This window comes from Canis lupus, chromosome 28 (assembly GCF_003254725.2).
Source record: "Canis lupus dingo isolate Sandy chromosome 28, ASM325472v2, whole genome shotgun sequence".
Lineage (NCBI taxonomy): Eukaryota > Metazoa > Chordata > Mammalia > Carnivora > Canidae > Canis > Canis lupus.
Window position 1 is genome coordinate 17,050,386 of NC_064270.1, and position 17,976 is coordinate 17,068,361.

The 17,976-nt window shown below is 44.1% G+C and overlaps 1 protein-coding gene and 2 long non-coding RNA genes across 4 annotated transcripts in view; 2 read left to right on the forward strand and 1 right to left on the reverse strand.

Annotated features, from left to right (window-relative positions):
* Nucleotides 1-17,976, forward strand: part of SORCS3 (sortilin related VPS10 domain containing receptor 3) — a 581,582-nt gene that overhangs the window by 7,111 nt on the left and 556,495 nt on the right. The window lies entirely within an intron of this gene.
* LOC112672300 (uncharacterized) lies at nucleotides 804-17,613 on the reverse strand. The gene is made up of 3 exons (XR_003144167.3): nucleotides 15,990-17,613; nucleotides 7,515-7,626; nucleotides 804-1,006 (listed from the first exon to the last, which is right to left on the reverse strand). It is a non-coding gene; the product is annotated as an uncharacterized LOC112672300 (long non-coding RNA).
* Nucleotides 13,888-17,976, forward strand: part of LOC112672301 (uncharacterized) — a 79,102-nt gene continuing 75,013 nt past the window's right edge. For both annotated transcript variants that reach the window (XR_007406759.1, XR_004810090.2), the window contains exon 1: nucleotides 13,888-15,360. This is a non-coding gene — a long non-coding RNA (uncharacterized LOC112672301). The remainder of the gene's footprint in view (nucleotides 15,361-17,976) is intronic.

Consider the following 17,976-nt stretch of genomic DNA (forward strand, 5'->3'; position numbering starts at 1 on the left):
TTGGACAATCTGTATCTTACTAACTGTTGTTAATGGGGGCCTCTTGTGAGTCACCTCGTTATTTGAATTCGTGAGTGAATCAAGCCTGTTTGCATCACCAGGCACATTTTGCTCATTTATTTTGATCAGTGTAGTTGGGGTTTAATCATTTATGGAAATGCTTTTCTTTATAGTACGCTAATAAATGTGCTGCAGTAAATTTGAAAAAAGTAATGGAGTCTAAGAACTTTAGGATTGTACAAATAGCTTTCTGTTATTAACTCCTTGATGGGGAGCAAAGGACGCCATCCCCACTGGGTTGGGATGAGAGGGACCCGCAGTACTGTGGGACTAGTCATACAGGACTACTGGCCAGTAAATCTGCCTGCTGCTATGTAGGGGCCTGGTACTTCGCACACCCTGGATGAGAACCTAGTTTAGGGGGAAAACTGGAAATAGAGCTAGATAGGGCAATCAAGGATCCTTTTAGGTTGTAGATTGTGGGATTATTTGGTCTGGGTCTGAATTGATACTTATGGATTGTATTAATCACCAATGCAATCTTTCTCAGAATTTATTGAGAACAGCTCTATAAAATAAATTGGAGCATGGGTTCTGGAACCAGGTGCCTGGATTCAAATCCTGCCTTTGTCTCTTAATAGCTGTGTGACATTGGGTAAGTTGTTATTCTTTCTTCACTGTTTGTTCATCTACAAAAAGAGCAGTAATAATAGTACCTTTCACACAGACTATTGGCAGGATTAAATGAGATCATGTACATGGCAAAGTGCTTAAAAGAAGTACTGGGCCTGTGGTATCCCTCCAGGTATCTTACTTTAGTCATTATTTTTATTTTGGAAAGGGCTTTCCTTTCATTTTCAGATGGAAACATTGAAGCAGAGGAAGGAGGTACTTGCTCTAGGTTTTCCAGTGAGCCGATCGCAAAGCCTTGGCCAGAACTCTCTGGGAGATGCTCACTTCAGGCACCTCTTGATCATGGCCAGGTAGTCTCTGTGATGTCTCTCATCTGTGTTGTGATAGTGGAAGCAATAGAGAAGCAAATGACTGGAGCCTTTGAGATTCATATTCAGAATTTGTAATAGAAATGGTTAGAATCAAATAGAACAAAGTGAAAGATTATATTCATTAACAGCTTATATGTTGGATATTTTGGGGGGACTTCATTGAAGGGTTAAGGAAGGTACCCAGAAAGTTGAAGAGTAGCTTCACTTGGCTTGGACATCCATAATTATACTTTACAGCTAACTTCGGAAGACTTCCTGAAGCAAGTGAGCGAGATAGGTAGCTTCAGGAAACTAGGAAAACAGTGGGCTGCTGGGGCTGGTTGGCAAATAGAGCCTGTAGGGCCAAAGACTCTTGTACACGGAAACCATAGGATGAACTTTGACATTCCAGCTTTGCTCCTCCTTTTGATCTCCTAGCTCTCTCTGGTTCATGCCTGGTGTCAAATGGAAATATCCATGACTAGAACTCTCTGCAGAATATCTGCAGCCTCTTTCCTGGAAATATCACACTGACCAAACCCATTAGTTATTTTGTAGTGATTTGTACTCATCAAGATACTGGCTTGTATTCCCTTGTTGCCTGCATCCTGTGTACCAAGAATGGAACCTGAGATCCCTACACAGACACTAGAGGGAGTGTTGCCCTGGGAAAGAAGTGAAAATAAATAGAATGAAATAATAAAAAAAAATGCTGTGCAAGGAATTGTTCCAAAGGAAAGAAAAAGAGAAGCAGCACCCTGCAGGTGCATTGTGTGAGGGGTTGTTTGGTGACCCAAAGATACATATTAATTGGCAATAGGGCTGTTCAGTCCTGGGGGGTTGCTCATTCAGCCACTTCCTACAGAGAAAAAGAAATGGGTGTTTTGTCCAAATATGTCCATTCTGCAGTCCATGCCACCCATTAATGACCCAATTAATACTCTAGAAGTAAATTCAGCAGGAAGCGATGCTCAGGCTTGGTTCCCCTGTCTCCTTTGCATTTCCTCCCTCTGTACCCTTTCACTTCCTGTGCATGGTGGTCAGTCAATAGAAGCCTATTGAGTTGAATGGAATAAATACTTTCTTAAATACCTAAAGCTGCCTGGGTAAAGAATGAGTGCCTTGAAGGTGTAGGAAGGTCTCTTCTTGTTGCCTCCCCAGACCTGGGCCCTACCCTGGACATCTCTGCTCTCTCTCACCAGTGCTCCGATCCCACATGCCCAATTCAGTGCTTTAGTCTTTCTGGTGTCTATGGTAAGGTAGGCAGTTTCTCTTCCAGATGGTTAGAGTCAGGTTAAACATTACACTGCGGCATCAGAAATGAACTTTTTCTTTTTAAAATCTGTTCTCAGTGGGAGATGGAGAACAATTACTGAGTCGAACATTTTTTTCAGGGATAGAAAAGTAGCTCAAGCTGCCATATCTGAATGTGATTACATGTAGTGGAGGAACTTGTTACAATCAGACTTTCAAGACCATAAAACTGGAGATGCGGAGACATTTGTTTTCCAGGATGGTGGTAGGTAGAGGAAGCTATTTTTAGAGGCAAAAGAGTTGCTTGTGTCACTGTGTTGCTGTCACTGTTACTCATACTTGAAAGCAAACTTTTGACTGGAAGATTTCTCCAAAATTTTAAATGTCTTCTGGGTTATGAGAAAGTACCCAAGCAACGGTGACTTTGAACAGATCTCTGAGCCTCAGTTCCACTGGCTGAAAATTGGGATACTAGTGAACTTGGGTTGTTGATAATCTTAGAGACAATGCCTATAAAGGGTTGAGCATGCTAGGTTATTATGTTGGTTAAGAATGTTCTCATTATTTGTCTAGATAGAAAATGGTGTAGGTTGAGTGGCTACCCATTTGTAGCAGATCTGTTGGTTCCCTTGCACATATCCCCTTGGCACTCTGCTTGCTGGCCTGACCTCTAACCATCAGCGCTAGGAGTTGTTTGCCCACTGGAACTCGACTTTAATCACCCAAGGCCCAGGCTAGGAAGTGTCAGAGAATTAATTCCCATCAAGGAATAGGGAGCAGCTACTTATCAATGATCAGTGGAAGTTGGTGGATAAATACCCCAGCTCCCTTACCCTTTGGGGTAGGGTAAATCTGAGACTTGTTTTCCACACTGTCTCCCAGAGTCATTGGGATTAAGCCCCACTTGCCTACTGTGGTAACTTGCTTGCTTTATCAGCTGCCTTCCCATCCCTCTCTCATGTCCCCCTTCCCATAACAATATTTCTTGGGATCACCTCTCAAATAAACGACTTGAATTCAAGTCTTTGTTTCAGGGTGTGTTTCTGGAGGAATGCAAATTGAGATACCTTGGTTATTTCCAAGTGTGTTATTGTGGGCTCTCTAGAGAAAGAGAAGCAATAGGAGATCTATATCTATATCTATATTTATATCTGTATCAATCTCCATAAAATAAGTTACTATAAGGAATTGGCAGACACTGTAATGGAGGCTAAGAAGTCCTAAATCTGTAGTCAGGAAGCTGGAGACCTAGGAGAGTTGATGTTGTACTTCCAGTCTGAGTCTGAGTCTGAGGACAGGAGAAGACCAGTGTCCCAGCTTGAAGATAGTCAAGCAGAGAGAAAGAATTATTTCTCACTCAGCCTTTTTGTTCTAATTAGTGCTTCATGGCTTGGATGAGGGCACTCACATTGGGAGGGCAATGGGCTTTACTCAGTCTACTGATTCAAGTATTAATCTCATCCACAAACACCCTCACAGATACACCCAGAGTAGTGTTTGGCCAAATATCTGGGTACCCCACTGCTCAATCAAATTGACACATAAAATTAACCATCACACCAAGCCAGGAATTTCCCTCAGCCTCTTTTAAAAGTCGGCGCAGGGCTCTCCAATGGTACATACTAGGTGTAAGGAGGGAGATGAAGTCACTGATCCTACTTCTGAGAGGGTCCTCCTTTTGACTTGGCCCCTCCAGAAGAAAGGAGCCCACTCTGGGGTTATATTGAGTGCAGGAACAAGGTGCTGGGCTTTGAGGAGGGGACAACACCTCCAAATTAGTGTTCCTTGTCATTTCTCAAGACTAAGGAGCCTCACCTCACTCCAGGGCCTGTGCGTGGTGGTTTTCATAATACACAGAGGCTCCCTAAAATTCTGACCTCTAACTGTTGGCAGATGACTTCCTGCCTGGGAATGGGTGCAATTTCTCTTTTTCTTGAACTTCGTAAGGAGTTGGGCAGAGAGCAGCTGAGCTTGCCATCGGTATGCTCCTTTATAAGATCTCATTAGTGAGGGGCATCGTAATACTTTGGAAAAAATATTGGTCTGGGAGCTGAGACTCCTAAATTTGAGTTCCTGATGTACACTAACTGCCTTCAGCAGGTCACCATTTCTTAGGTGTAAGGGAATGAAGACGCTTTAGTATATGTCTATGAGAGTTTGTTTATTTTTTTAAAGATTTTATTTATTTATTCATGAGACACACACACACACACACACACACACACACACACAGAGGCAGAGATATAGGCAGAGGGAGAAGCAGGCTCCATGCTGGGAGCCTGATGTAGGACTTGATCCTGGGACTCCAGGACCATGCCCTGGGCCAAAGGCAGGCGCTCAATTGCTGAACCACCCAGGCATCCTCAAAAGGTTTTTAAATGGGTGCATTAGTAAGGAGAGAGTCTAGAATGATAAAAGTACTGGAAAATGCTTCTTTCAAGCATGCATAAATTCGGTCTTACCCAAGTGGATATGCATGCATTCATTCATTCACTCATTCATTTATTCATTTCTTTGTGTAGTGTGATGCTAATTAAGTTACTGAATTTTCCAGGATTCAGTTTCTTTATCTATAAAATGGAACAGTTGCATAAATTGATGCAGGCCCATCTCAGCCTGAACTAGATGTGATATTAGGTCAATCATTTCTTTACATGTGAAATGGGGACAATCTTCTTTGTTCCCTTTATGTCACTGTTAAAATAATGACATAATGCACCTGGAAGCATTTTAAAAAGAATGCTTCTCAAAGCAATGTGAACAGGGGCGATATGGATTCAAGATGTTTGTTCACCTTACCTCTCCTTTATTAAGCAGCTAGAGGTCCTTCCACAACAGATTTGAGACCATGTCCAGCAACCACCTTGTTTTGCCTTCTCCCAGTGCAAGTGAAATGCTTCCATTAGCACACATACCATGATGTTAAAAACCTCAGACTTCCTATTCCAGGCACGATGTACAATTTATTTCAAGTCACATCTGATATAATAAAATTCTCAGATGGGAGTGTAATTTGGATGTTTAAAAAAACATTTGTTCCAGGACTTGACCTGTATTGATTGCTCAGCCTTATTCCTTTCAGATAATATGAAGTATTTGGGAAGCATCTGCTATAATGTCTAGTGATGTAGACTAGACACCCAAAAAGCATATAGTCTTGTATGTGAGAAACACATACTGGGAAAATATTAGAGAACAGAGAACAATGTGGGATACTTAAGAAATGCCTGAGATGTGATCTAGACCACAGTGAAAGAAAACCACCAATAAAATACTGAGACTGTTATGCTTGTTTTTAGTATCTACGACAAAATCCCATAGCATGGTTGACAATCCTCATGACTAAACCTGTGGGATGTCCTGAGCTTTAAGATCAGATGGGTTATTTTTTTTAAAGATTTTATTTATTAATTGATGAGAGACACACACAGAGAGAGGAGAGAGAGAGAGAGAGAGAGAGACACAGGCAGAGGGAGAAGCAGGCTCCATGCAGGGAGCCCGACGCAGGACTCGATACCAGGTCTCCAGGATCAAGTCCTGGGCTGAAGGCCCCGCTAAACTGCTGAGCCACCTGGGCTGCCCCAGGTGGGTTATTTTATGCTCTGACAGTTGCTGAAGATCCCGCCACATTAGTTTGGGTTGTGACTTTCTTGTGCAGGTTTTTTTTTTTTTTCTCAAGTTTCTAATTGTTTTATCTTCCTCCTAGACAGAAGAAACATCTGTTTCTTCACCATTGTACTAAGATATTATAGCTTCTTAGTTGTATTATTGGATGTTCTAATTTGTACCGATTTCTTTCTAGGTCTGCCTTCCTGTCCGTCACTTTACTATTTATTCTACTCCTGGGTTAGTGCTTCTATTTTTTTGGCCTCTTTTTTTTGGGTGGGGGGGCTGATATTCATTTTCCTGAGGTTTATCCTCAGTATTCTTTTGTAGGGAGGTCACAGGAATGTCTTGGCTTATTCATATGTCCTGACATAAATATTGATAGATTGCTTTTAATTCTCAAAAGATCCTGGCTTGGATGATAAATTATATGGTCACCCAGCACTTCAGCAATAGTTTTTTTTTTTTCTTCTCATTCTTGACATGTCAAAAATTTATCTGGCTCTCACAGTGGCTTGAAGGTTTATCTAGACATAGAAATCTAGGGTCAAAAAAATTTCTGTTGGATCTTTGAAAGATTTAAGATTACCTTCTGGTTTTGTATCATCTGCTAATTCTGGATTATATGTGTCCCCCTCTCACTCATGATGGATGAGGGTAGGGAAAGGAGAAGTCTAGCATGGGCTACCTGTGGCTTCGTTCAGGTTAGTCATGCACAACCCTTTAAAGAGACCTGATGCATTACAATCTGATTTATGGAAAATCGGCAACATGTTGTGGGGGATGAATCACTACAGAGCAATTGCCATAGACATTTACTATTGAATACCTTTAATATAAAACTTAGCCCCAAAAATGTAGTTTTAGCTACTTTTTATTTTAAAAATGTAACATAGCTTTTAAAAACATCATTCATCAATATTCAACAAGTATTTGTAGAGTACCTGCTATATGCAGGTGCTGCTGGACTCTAAGTATATAATGGTGATCAGTGCTCTGAAGGAGAGGTTCATGATATTATCAGATATTATACCAGGCACATTTAACTTGAGAAGAGCAGAGAGGCAGAAGCAGATGAGCTGAGGTCTCAAAAATATGCTGGGTTAATTAGGTGAAGAGGAGAGGGTGGAATGTTCTGGGCACAGAGCGTCTGGGACGTGAGGGAAGAAGGTATATGGAAGAGACAGAGGGAAGGATATTGTGGCTGGGATGTATGGGTTGGAGGCTGGTGAGCAGAGGATGTATGGGTTGGAGGCTGGTGAGAGATGAAGCTAGACATACAGGCATGGGTAGGGTTTTATGGGTCCAGGGGAAGGAATTTATTCTGTATCCTAAGACATTGGGAGGGTTTAACGTAGGAGAGTCCTATAATTAAATTTGCATTAAAGATAACCACTCTGATCACTCTGTAGGATAGATGGGGAAAAGGAGACCAGACTGTCGCTGTAGCTAGAGAGGGTGATAGCTTGGGTGGTGGCCATGGAGGTGGGTGAGGAGAAGGCAACTGAAGAAGTATTTAGCAAGTGTAGTTGATGGTATTGTTGGCTTCTCTATATAATTCTTCACGCCTCGATATAACCCCCTTTGTATTGTGCCCTGGGAGTGCCCTTTCTTTACAGGTGGGGCCTTCATTCTCTACCTTCTAACTTTGGGTTTGGCTTTGAGACTTACTTTGGTCAACAGAAGAAGTGCCAGTTGTTAGCAAGAGGCATCAGGTGTTTCCGTGCTATCTCGTGCTCTGCAGTAGCCATGAGGAAGCATGTCCTTATGCTTATTTGCTGGTCTGGGGAGGAGAATGAGACAGGTCATATACAGCCACTCCTTGCCAAGCCTGGCCTACATTAGCCCAACTTAGCCAAGAGCAGCAGAAGAGCCCAGCCGAGCCTAGCTATGTCAGCCAACCTCCAGCTGCCCTATGTAGTTATGAGCATAAGTGATTCTTGTGAGAGTAAGCAGTTGAGATTTGAGTGGTTTACTCCATAGCATTTGTGCAGCAACAGTTAACTGATACAGCAGGTGAAATCAACAGAACTTGATGGATTGGATGTAGCAAATTTGTGGGAGCGTAACTAGAGTATAACAAAGTAAGGCTCACCTATGTTTCAAGGTCATTAGCCTCATACCTGTTCTGGGCTATACTTAGGTGTGCCTTTGGTGGTTTCCTGCCCCTCACCTCTCTTTATAATTCATGGATTTTCCTAGAGCTGAATGAGGTAGGTCAGATTTCATGGTCCAAAAGAATTAGTCTTTCCCTCTTTCCCCCTTCTCTTTCCAGTAGCCTACATGGATTCCAGCAGAGTGCTGGAGCCAAGTGGTCCTCAGGTCCCTCAATGGGTGCCTTCAAGCCCAAACACTCAGTGTATTCTTGTGAGTTGTAGTCAGTTTCTGCGCTAGCTGTGAAGATGGGATTTCACTTTCAAGTGGGGAGACATGAGGGGCCAGGGATTTTTCTTAGTCTTGACTGATTATTTAAAATATATTAGTTTTGATAAAATATTTAGCTTTTAAACAACAAATTTAATATAGGGAATTGTGTTTTATTTATTAATTGCAGTTGCAGGGAGATTGGTAGGAGTTGTGCTAAAGTGCACTGTTGTGATTTTGCAAAGTATAGTAATTACTGTAATATTTTGTTGAATTATTAATATCTACTATGCCTGCAGGAACGTAAGCTTCTGCAGTCAAATTCATTTCACGATTGCCTTTTCCCCTTCTGGTTCTATTTTGTGTTTTCTTCTCTTTCTTGTACACTTATGAATTTTTTAAGAAATGGAGTTGGAGGGGCAGGGTTGATTATATGGTGTAGAACACCATTGTCACACCCCGTAACAATGTAGGCAGGCAGGGGAGAAAGCCTGTGATTTCTTGATGGTCTCTTGCCCCAGCCAAGTCTGTCAGTAGTACCAGACTAAGGGATGCTGAAAGGATCATGACTGGGAAGAAAGGACTCATCAGTGTACGTTTTCAGGAGCTGAGATGAGGAGAGAAGATAATGGGAGGCCATGTGTGGGCACACATGCTATGTGTACATGTCTCTGAGCAGAGCCAAACTTTCTTGTAGGTGGGGTTGGCAGGTGTTTGGGTTTAAGTGTTGAAACAGCACTAGGCTTCCTTATTAATTGTTTCAGCAACTATTACTTTGGATCTGTTATGTTCTCCAGTAAGATCATTGTGGATGATGATGGTAATGATGGTGATGGGGATAGCTTAGGTGTGTGGATGGGCTCATGCTGCAATAGAACTCCAGATCCAAGCCTAAGGCACATGTAGGAGTATCCCTCTGGTTGTTGGAAGACCAGCCTTCACATCACCACCTGCCAGTTTTACGAAATGGCCCACATCAGTCAATAACCCAGACTTACGTTTCCTTAACTTTTTCATCATTTCAGAAATCAAAATGCAATCACATATTTGAAAGGATATTATAAACTATACATTTCCAGACATATTTAAGGGCATGCCTTTGTTATTAAATCATAGCAGAAGTTGCTTGTACTTGTGGTGTGATTTCTTAGGGGCAGCAGGAAGTATTATCTGTGTGATTTTGTCTTTGTTTTTGCTAGAAACTTCACAATGCAAGAGTCATTCTTTTGGGTTAAACATTATTGTCACCAAGATCCTTTTAAAATACCAGTTGTTGAGAGACAATATTTGAGAGCTAGAAAGAACAAATTATGATCTAACCACATCCTTTTCTAAATATGGAAAGCATGACCAAGTGAGACTGTGGAGTGACCAAGATGGTGGAAGCACCCACACCCATGTCTAGCTACCTGACTCGTCGTTCAGTGCTCTTTCTGCCACACCCTGATGCTCTTTCATTTTCCATGAAGTTCTCAATACAATCTAGGACTTTTCTCCCAGAAGGGAGCCTTGGGTAGAACGAACACATTTGGTGACTTTGGGGAGACACTGGGGGAGGGATACTCTAGGTGGCATAGTCATGCTTGGGTCCAGTGGACCTCACTCCGCCTGTCACTGTCAGTTTGGGCAGGTTACTTTTCTGCAACCTGCTTCTCTCCTTTATACAACTGGGATTAGAATCACTATTTTACACAGCTGTTGTGATGTTTTAGTGAATCTGAAAGACTTGGCAAGTTTCCTGACCTGAGGTGGAGGATACTGGAAGGTGAGTTTTAGATGGTAAGAGGTTCTGCAGATTAGCATGGTCTGCCTCATAGTCGGTATTCTCCTTAGAGCCCTTTTGCCCATGGTGAGGGTGTGTGTGAAGAGGAGAGGGAAGTTGCATTCTCAACACTGCCATTGCCCTGCCCTGGGGTGGGGAAGGAGGGGGCTGTGATGTATCCTGGGAGGAGAGCCCTGTAATGGCCTGATGGATGGGCTAATAGCAATGGCTCTCCTTTTCTCTTTTCATCTCAGAACAGGGCAGACCCAGTCCCATTTAGAGGCGCCTAGAAGAAGTGCGGATGGCAAGAGGTAAGAATGAGCATCTTCAGATATAAGCAGGTGACTTGGAAGAAGAGATAGGCTTATATCCACATTCTGCATGCTTCTATGTCATATAGGCTGCTGCTTCTTCTTCTTCTTCTTCTTCTTCTTCTTCTTCTTCTTCTTCTTCTTCTTCTTCTTAAAGATTTTATTTGAGAAGGAGGGAGGGGGAGAGAGAGCAAGAGAGCAAGCCCATGTGCACATGAGCAGTGGGGGAGGGGCAGAAGGAGAAGCAGGCTCCCCTTGATCCCAGGTCTCTGGGGTTGTGACCCTAGCTAAAGACAGATGCTTAACCAACTGAGCTACCCAGGCTTTGGGCTCCTCTTCTTGGTTTAAGCTACTAATGTGGTTTCTTGAAAATGGGTTTCAGGTTTGTTTGTTTGTTTTTAACTGAGAGTTTAATCTTGCTTCTAACAAGTCCATCCTAAATTCCTTGTTTGCTGGCTAGCATCCATTATTTCTTGTGAATTTATGGCAAGTAAAGCAGGGCTGTGCCTGGGTTAGGTCTTGGGCAGAAGATGGGATTTCCAGAGACAGAAGGACATCTGAAACACCCCAGAACCCTATGTCTACTCTTAGGGCTGGGGGCTGAGCCAGCGTTTGCCTCAAGTGAAATAAGAACTGGACCAGGGAAGGGTATTTGGTTCCCCTTCCTGGCTCTTTCCTTCCCCTCTGCCCATCACCCTCCACTGTCTTCTTGCTCCCTGCACTGGAAACATGTTTTAACATCAGTCCTCCCCTGCTTCAGTTCTCTTTCCTGAGGCCTTTGCATTTTATTAGACATTTTTCCAGCTTCCCTGAGGTTTAATCAAAGAACAAAAATTGCATGTATTTAAAATGTACAATGTGATATTTTGACATATGCATACATTGTGAAATGATTACCACAATCAAGCTAATGTATCATCACCTCATATAGTTACCTTTTTTTTTGATGGTGAGAACATTTAAGATCTGTCTCTTAGCAAATTTCAAGTATGTAATATAGTATTAACTACAGTCACCCCTGCTGTACTTTAGGTATCCAGAACTTTTTTCATCCTGCATAACTGAAACTTCATACTTTTTGACCAACCTCTCCCAATTTCTCCTGCCTCCTAACCCCTGGCAACAGCCACCTTTCTATTCTCTGCTTCTAGGAGTTTGACTTTTTGAGATTCTGCATGTAAGTGAGATCATACAGTACTTGTCTTTCTGTGCCTGTCTTATTTTACTTAGCATCATGTCCTCCAGGTTTACCCACATTGTCACCAATGACAGGATTTCCTGCCTTTTTAAGGCTGAACAATATTTCATTGTGTGTGTGTGTGTGTGTGTGTGTGTGTGTGTACCATCTTTCCTGTATCCAGTCATCCTTTGATGGATACTTGGGTTGACTCTGTATCACAGATATTGGGGATAATACTGATGCCATTTCTGGCCAGAGATGCTCATTTCCTTTCTGACCCCTCCCTGAGGCTCAGAACACTCCTCAGAGCTGAGAGCAATAGCTCTGACCAAAGACTGGCTTTGGTCATAGGTTGCTTCTTCCTTTTCCCCTCCTCCTCCTCCTCTTCCTCCTCCTCCCCCTTCTCCCCTCCACCTCCTCCTCCTCCTTTTAAGATTTTACTTATTTATTTGAGAGGGAAAGAGAGAGAGAGACTACACATGAGTGCAGGGCAGAGAAGGGCAGAGGGAGAGGGAGAAGCAGACTCCCTGCTGAGCAGAGAGCCAGATGCAGGGCTCTGGGATCATGTTATGAGCCAAAGAAAGGTGCTCAACTGAATGAGCCACCCAGGTACCCCTTGGTCACATGCTTCTAATACTGGATTTTCTTTGGTTAAGGAGGCAAGGAATTGGGGAGAGCTGTACTGTCTCCCTTCCCTTCCATAAATCTATTTATTTAAAAACATATATGTAATATAGGGCAGCCCCGGTGGCGCAGCAGTTTAGCGCTGCCTGCAGCCTGGGGTGTGATCCTGGAGACCTGGGATCGAGTCCCACGTCAGGCTCCCTGCATGGAGCCTGCTTCTCCCTCTGCCTGTGTCTCTGCCTCTCTCTCTCTCTCTCTCTCTGAATAAATAAATAAAAAGTCTTTATATATATATATATATATATATATATATATATATATATATATATCATAACATAACATAACATAACATAACAATTGCCATTTGAACTGGCATTGATTATGTTCCCATTGTGGAGCACCCAAAACCACTATCTACTTCCCAAGCTTTTTCACTGCCCAGACAGAAAGTCTGTGAATACGGTTCAGTGACTTCCCATTGCTCTGAATTCTCTTTGTCAGCACAGGGCGGGGTGGGGGTTGGGGGGGTTGTTGGTTCCTCCATTCTTCCTTTTCCTGCCCTATCCCTCATCTCTCCCCCTCTTCTCCTTTCCTCTACCACAGGGGCCCATGTCTTTGGGGATGCGGAGAAGGCTTGTAATATTCAGGGCTGAGAAGTAGCCAACATTTCCAACCCTCTGCCCCCTTCATGTTCCATATTCTTCAGCTGTGAAAATAAAAACACTTCTTGCACTCCAAGATCCGTGCCTTCTTCCACCCTCAACGTGTTCTTTTGGCTTGGGTGCATTATGCCAGAGCCCTGACAGGCTGGCCATGCATGTCCAATGCAGTCTTATACTTGGGACTTGGTCTCAGTGAAGCCTTTTTTTGTGGGAGACTTATTTCTATGTAACTGCGATCAGAAACAGGCACACTCCATATTTGAGTTGTTATCTCCTGTATTCATTATTATCTTTGTCATTATAAGTAGTGAATGATGATGAGCAATGCATTGTGGTTCGGGCACTTTTATGTATTTACAAATAATATATATCATCCTGCAATAGTTCAGAACACATTGTGAGTAAATTCCGAACTGTGCTTCCATGCTGTGGCAGATGCTGAACAGAGACAATTCAGATTTGCTGTGGTCTTCTGGGAACTTGAAATCTAAGATAAGTACATGTAAATAGAGGAAGATGGAAATGCTAATTCTACACTGGCACCCGGAGTGAAACCTTCGGGAAGATGATCTAATGTTTACCAAGGACCTACTATGTGTCCGATGTCTGTCTTGGGTGCTTTGCATGTGTCATCTCATTTCCCCATGTCAGTGAACAAGTTGGGGCTACTGTTGTACCGGTCCCTTATGGATGAAAAAACCATGATGGAGAGAGGTTGCATCAATTGCCAGGGTCACAGAGCTAGTAAGCTACGGAACAGGTAGTGAAATAGAAGAACATACCTTTTGAGAATAGCAGGTCATGGAGTCTGCTATATTATTGACATAGAAATGAGGAGCTTATAGAGTTTGGGTGTAGGGACAGGCTGAGAGAACCAGAGCGAATGGTTGTGTAGAGATGAGGAGATGAACTTTTATTTCATTCTACAAAGATATAATTTTATAAAAATCACAGACGTTTACTGTATTCTCATCGTGTACCAGATGTTGAGTTGTAAGCTCTGCATTCAGCATCTCATTTAATCCTTAATGTTTCTGCGTGCCTACTATTATGTTTACATCGTCCTTGTAAGGATGAGGAAATAAAGGCACAGAGGGGTTACATTCCTGGTCCTGGTCACACAGCTGCTGAGTGACCGAGCCACAGCTCCCGCGTGGGCCCGCCTGACTGGAGAGCTCCTTGCAGGCAGGGCCAGAGAGCCTCTCTGTAGCCCCCTTCTCCACCTGGTCCCAACAATGAGGGCCAGGCCCCAGGACTGTGAGGTTCAAGTACCCCACTAGGGCTAAGATGCATTTCCAACTCCTCAACTTTTCCCCAATTAGACCATCCTGTTCATCTCTAAGCTGAGCATGTGTTCTTAAGTTCTGGTGTTTCTAGGTCAGGAGCAAGAGGAATAAAGAGTCAGAGATAAGAGTAACAGGGTGTGTGTGGGAACCAGGAGAGAGGGGGACAAAGTGAGGCCAGATTATGGAAGCATTGCACGTCCTGCTGGCTTTTTTGGCTTTATTTTTATTGGCGATAGGCAACCCTTAGTAGTTTTGAGCAAGGATGAGATGCAATTAGTAGTGGCATCAATCCTTCTCAATCCATCACAAAACCCATCCTCTCTCCTTGGTGGGAAGGAAAACAAAGGCTCAGAGAGGCATGGCAGCTTGCCTGGAGGCTCCCAGTAAATTGTTTCAGGCAGTGAAACCAGAAGCCGGCCCTGCTGTCTCTCCTTCCCAGCTTTGGGGCTCTGGTAGCTGCTGGTTGCCTTTCTTTCCCTGGCCCCCCCAGCCTGCTCCCTCCTTCACTCAGGAGCTCTGCACCACCTCGCGGTGGCCCTCTCCATCATTAGAGCAACCAGTGGGGTTCTGCTGTAATTAAAGGAAGCCAACAGGAGGAAGCAAAGCAGAGCAAGGGAAAAAAAAACAATCACCAACAAAACATCTTATTTCCCACGCAAACTCCCTACAACTAGCGTCTATTGGCTTTCATGGGAACCTGCTTGCTTTAAATACAGCAAAGGGAAACCCCACAGGATGATGTGGGAAAGCAGGTTGTTAAGATACCTTCAGGCTGCCAGAGTGGGGATTTACTCCTTTTTTTCCCCCTCCCTACCCTGCAGGGCAAAACTGATAAAATGTTAGTGTTGAAAGCGACCTCGAAGGTCATTTAGTGCAGGGCAGCCTTCCCTCCATCCCCTGCCCCTCCCAGGACAGCGTCTCTGACACATTGTTATCTGGCTCCCACTCTCCCTGGCTCACTCAATTTGCTGGACCAAAGCTCAGGTAGGGGTAGGAAGACACTTTAGCGAAAACTGGCCACCCACGCCTGTTGTCATTTACGGCCCGACTCCGGAAATGTCTAATTAATTCATTTATCCAATTAGCCCCTTGCTCTCTGAAATGCTTTTTCTTGGTTGCTGAGCAACCAGGATAGACTTTCAACACATGCATGCTGCTGGTGAATGAACCAGTAGTTTCTTCACCCTGGCACCCCCTGCCCCCGCTCCTCTTTCTCCTTTTATTTTTCTGATGCACAGTAATGAAGACCATCTCCACCAATCTCCAGCCTTCTCACCTTCCCCAAACCTCTGGATGTGCTTGCTGCCCGACTTAACACATTTCTGAAGGTAATTTTTATATCAGGCATTTGTCATGGACAGGGAGAATGACAGGATATACAGGTACACAGAGATGCCTTTGCAAAATAATGGAATTTGCCAGGCTCAGGCAGGACCCAGGAAAAGCTTTGCTGGTGCCTGGGGGGTAGGAGGGAGGGGACCTTGGCCAAGGTTAGGCTCAGAGGTACTTGGGAAGAGGAGGGGCAGTTCCATTTGTTTTACAGTCTGCCCTTCATGGGGTCTTGTCATCCATTCCCAGCCATGAGTGCATGGTGAGCAGTAAACAGGAGGGGGGATTTTAAGGGAGGCTGAAAGGGACGATCTCAACCTAGGAGGGCAGTAAAGTGCCTTAAGGAATCATCCTTGAAGTAGAACATTCTCCAATTTCAGGATGTGAAAATGCCACATACTGTTTCAGTGAGCTAGAATGTCAGAACTGGACTTTGAGCCCAAATGTCCACCTTTCCCTGTCTCTATAGATGAGAAAATTGGAGCTTCAGAAGAATGAACCATTTGCTCAGAGCCAGCCTTTGGGTCTCCAGAGTCCCAGGCCTTCTCAGTTGACCACACTGCTCCTCTTCCATCTTATTAAGGGACCCTTGTCGATAACATTAGTTACTTGAGTCTCTGAAACTTACTTTTAAAAGTCAGTTTTTACTTTGGAAGAGCTTAAGCTGGCAGTGAAGGTTTGCAGGGCACAAGGATCTTGGCTTCTGTCCCACTGTTCACCTTGGCATATGTCTACTGCAGATGCCAGGGCATGTGATCCAGCCCATTATTCAATAAGAATAGGACCAGTCCTTGCCCTCAGGGAGCCCTCACTGTAGTGGAGGGGATAAACAGGAGAGGGAGGAGGGACTCCTTCTTAGAAGGAATCATTTAGAGAGGAGGATCTGGGCCATTTGATCTGGACCCAGATCTTCTGGTTGTAGGGACTGTGAAGGGAGGATGGAGGTGGGGCTCTTTTCCACCAAGAGGCAGCATGGGCCAAGGTCAGGAGGTATGAGAGATGGTGACATGTTTGGGGACTAGAGAGTGGCTTAGAAATGGAACCTCTGGGCCGTTTGGCTTTTCTGGGAGACACGGTAGGTAGCTTGGTGCTGCCCATAACAGCATCCGGAAAACATTGTCTCCTGCTCACCGGAATAGTGAGAAAGCAGAGTTACTTATCTCTATGCATGGGTGGGGAAGGAAAAGCCTATGTCAGGTTTTCTGGATGGAAATGACTTCCCTTTGAAGTTAGTTCATAAATAATGACAAAGGCCATAAAAGTATGCACTCCCTGCACACGTATTTAGCTACCGCTGTGGGCCAAACTCGCCAGCAGCAGAGTGGAGTGTTCAGGAAAAGCAGTTGCCTAGAGGAAGAAAGAACTATGCATTGTCTAAAGCACTGGCTCACAGAGCCTCCTGTGGGACCAAGGGAAACTTTATTGGGAAAGACCTGTTCCTTGGCACTCACGATTGTGGCAATCACTCAATCTGCAATTTTAAGAGATAGAAAAGGAACTGGCTGTGGACGATGGTCACCTCGATCAGATTCTTCAGTTCAAGTGCTTCTGTCCTTCCAAGCATTGCTCTTCAGGGTAAAGTTCTCCTTACTTCATCCATCCAACCATATTTCCCTATATCAGGCACTCCTTTACCCCCCCCCGCCAAAAAAAAAGGCTGGCCTTGCTTTTAGAGAACCTAGAGATGACAGACAGCATTATGGGATGTTCTTTCGTGTACAGTCTCCTCTGGGAATTTTCTTAACAAGGTGGTTTGAATTCCTCTAGGAATTAAACTGGGGTGACTGCTATTGTTCTTGGTTAAGACTTGTTATGATAAAAAACATGTTGGGCTGAAAATCACATTGGTTTGTCTCTGGAGCAATCAGACGTACGTGGCGATCTAAGGCTTTGGTAGGAAACAGTCTGTGGCTTTTTACTCAATAAATATGTGATTCATTGGGGCTTTGCTGGATGAAGCCACTCTCTGCTTGAATCTTGCTAGACCAGAAGGTGGAGTCTCCGGTAGTCGCTGCCTCTTGCTTGTTCCTTTGATTTTCTCTGGTGAAAAATGACTCTTGTCTTGGTGAGGTCTGTTAAATCCGTTCTTTTCCAAATGGGGCTGCTCGTGTGTGGAAGGGATTGGAACTTTCTCTCTCTCTGATCACCCCTTGCCATCCCTTTGGTGATTCGGTTTCCCATTTTCTGGGACGTGTCCACAGGGTTTGTCTCCCGCCCCACCCCCCCCTTATATAAGGAGGCAGGGTGCATCAAGTGCCAGATTTCATTCAGCCCTGTAACAATTACCCCTTTATGACATCACTGCTTGTCACCATGGAAACATCCCCGAGTCACAGAGACTGGATTGTGGCATCATAGCATCAGGCAGGAGGAGGGGGAGAGGAGAGAAGAGGATTGAGACTGCCCAGGGGGATGAAATTCCAATAAAATACCGAGTGATCGCAGGAATGTAGGATTTTTCTGTTTGGATTCTTGAATGAAGAGTCTGACCATGGCTTGCCAGAGTAAACCTCATCTAAGAGGAGGAGGAGGAGGAGGAGGAGGAGGAGGAGGAGGAGGAGGAAGAGGAGGAGTTAGTGAATACGGCCCCTGGACTCTATGTTCTTGCTCTGTAT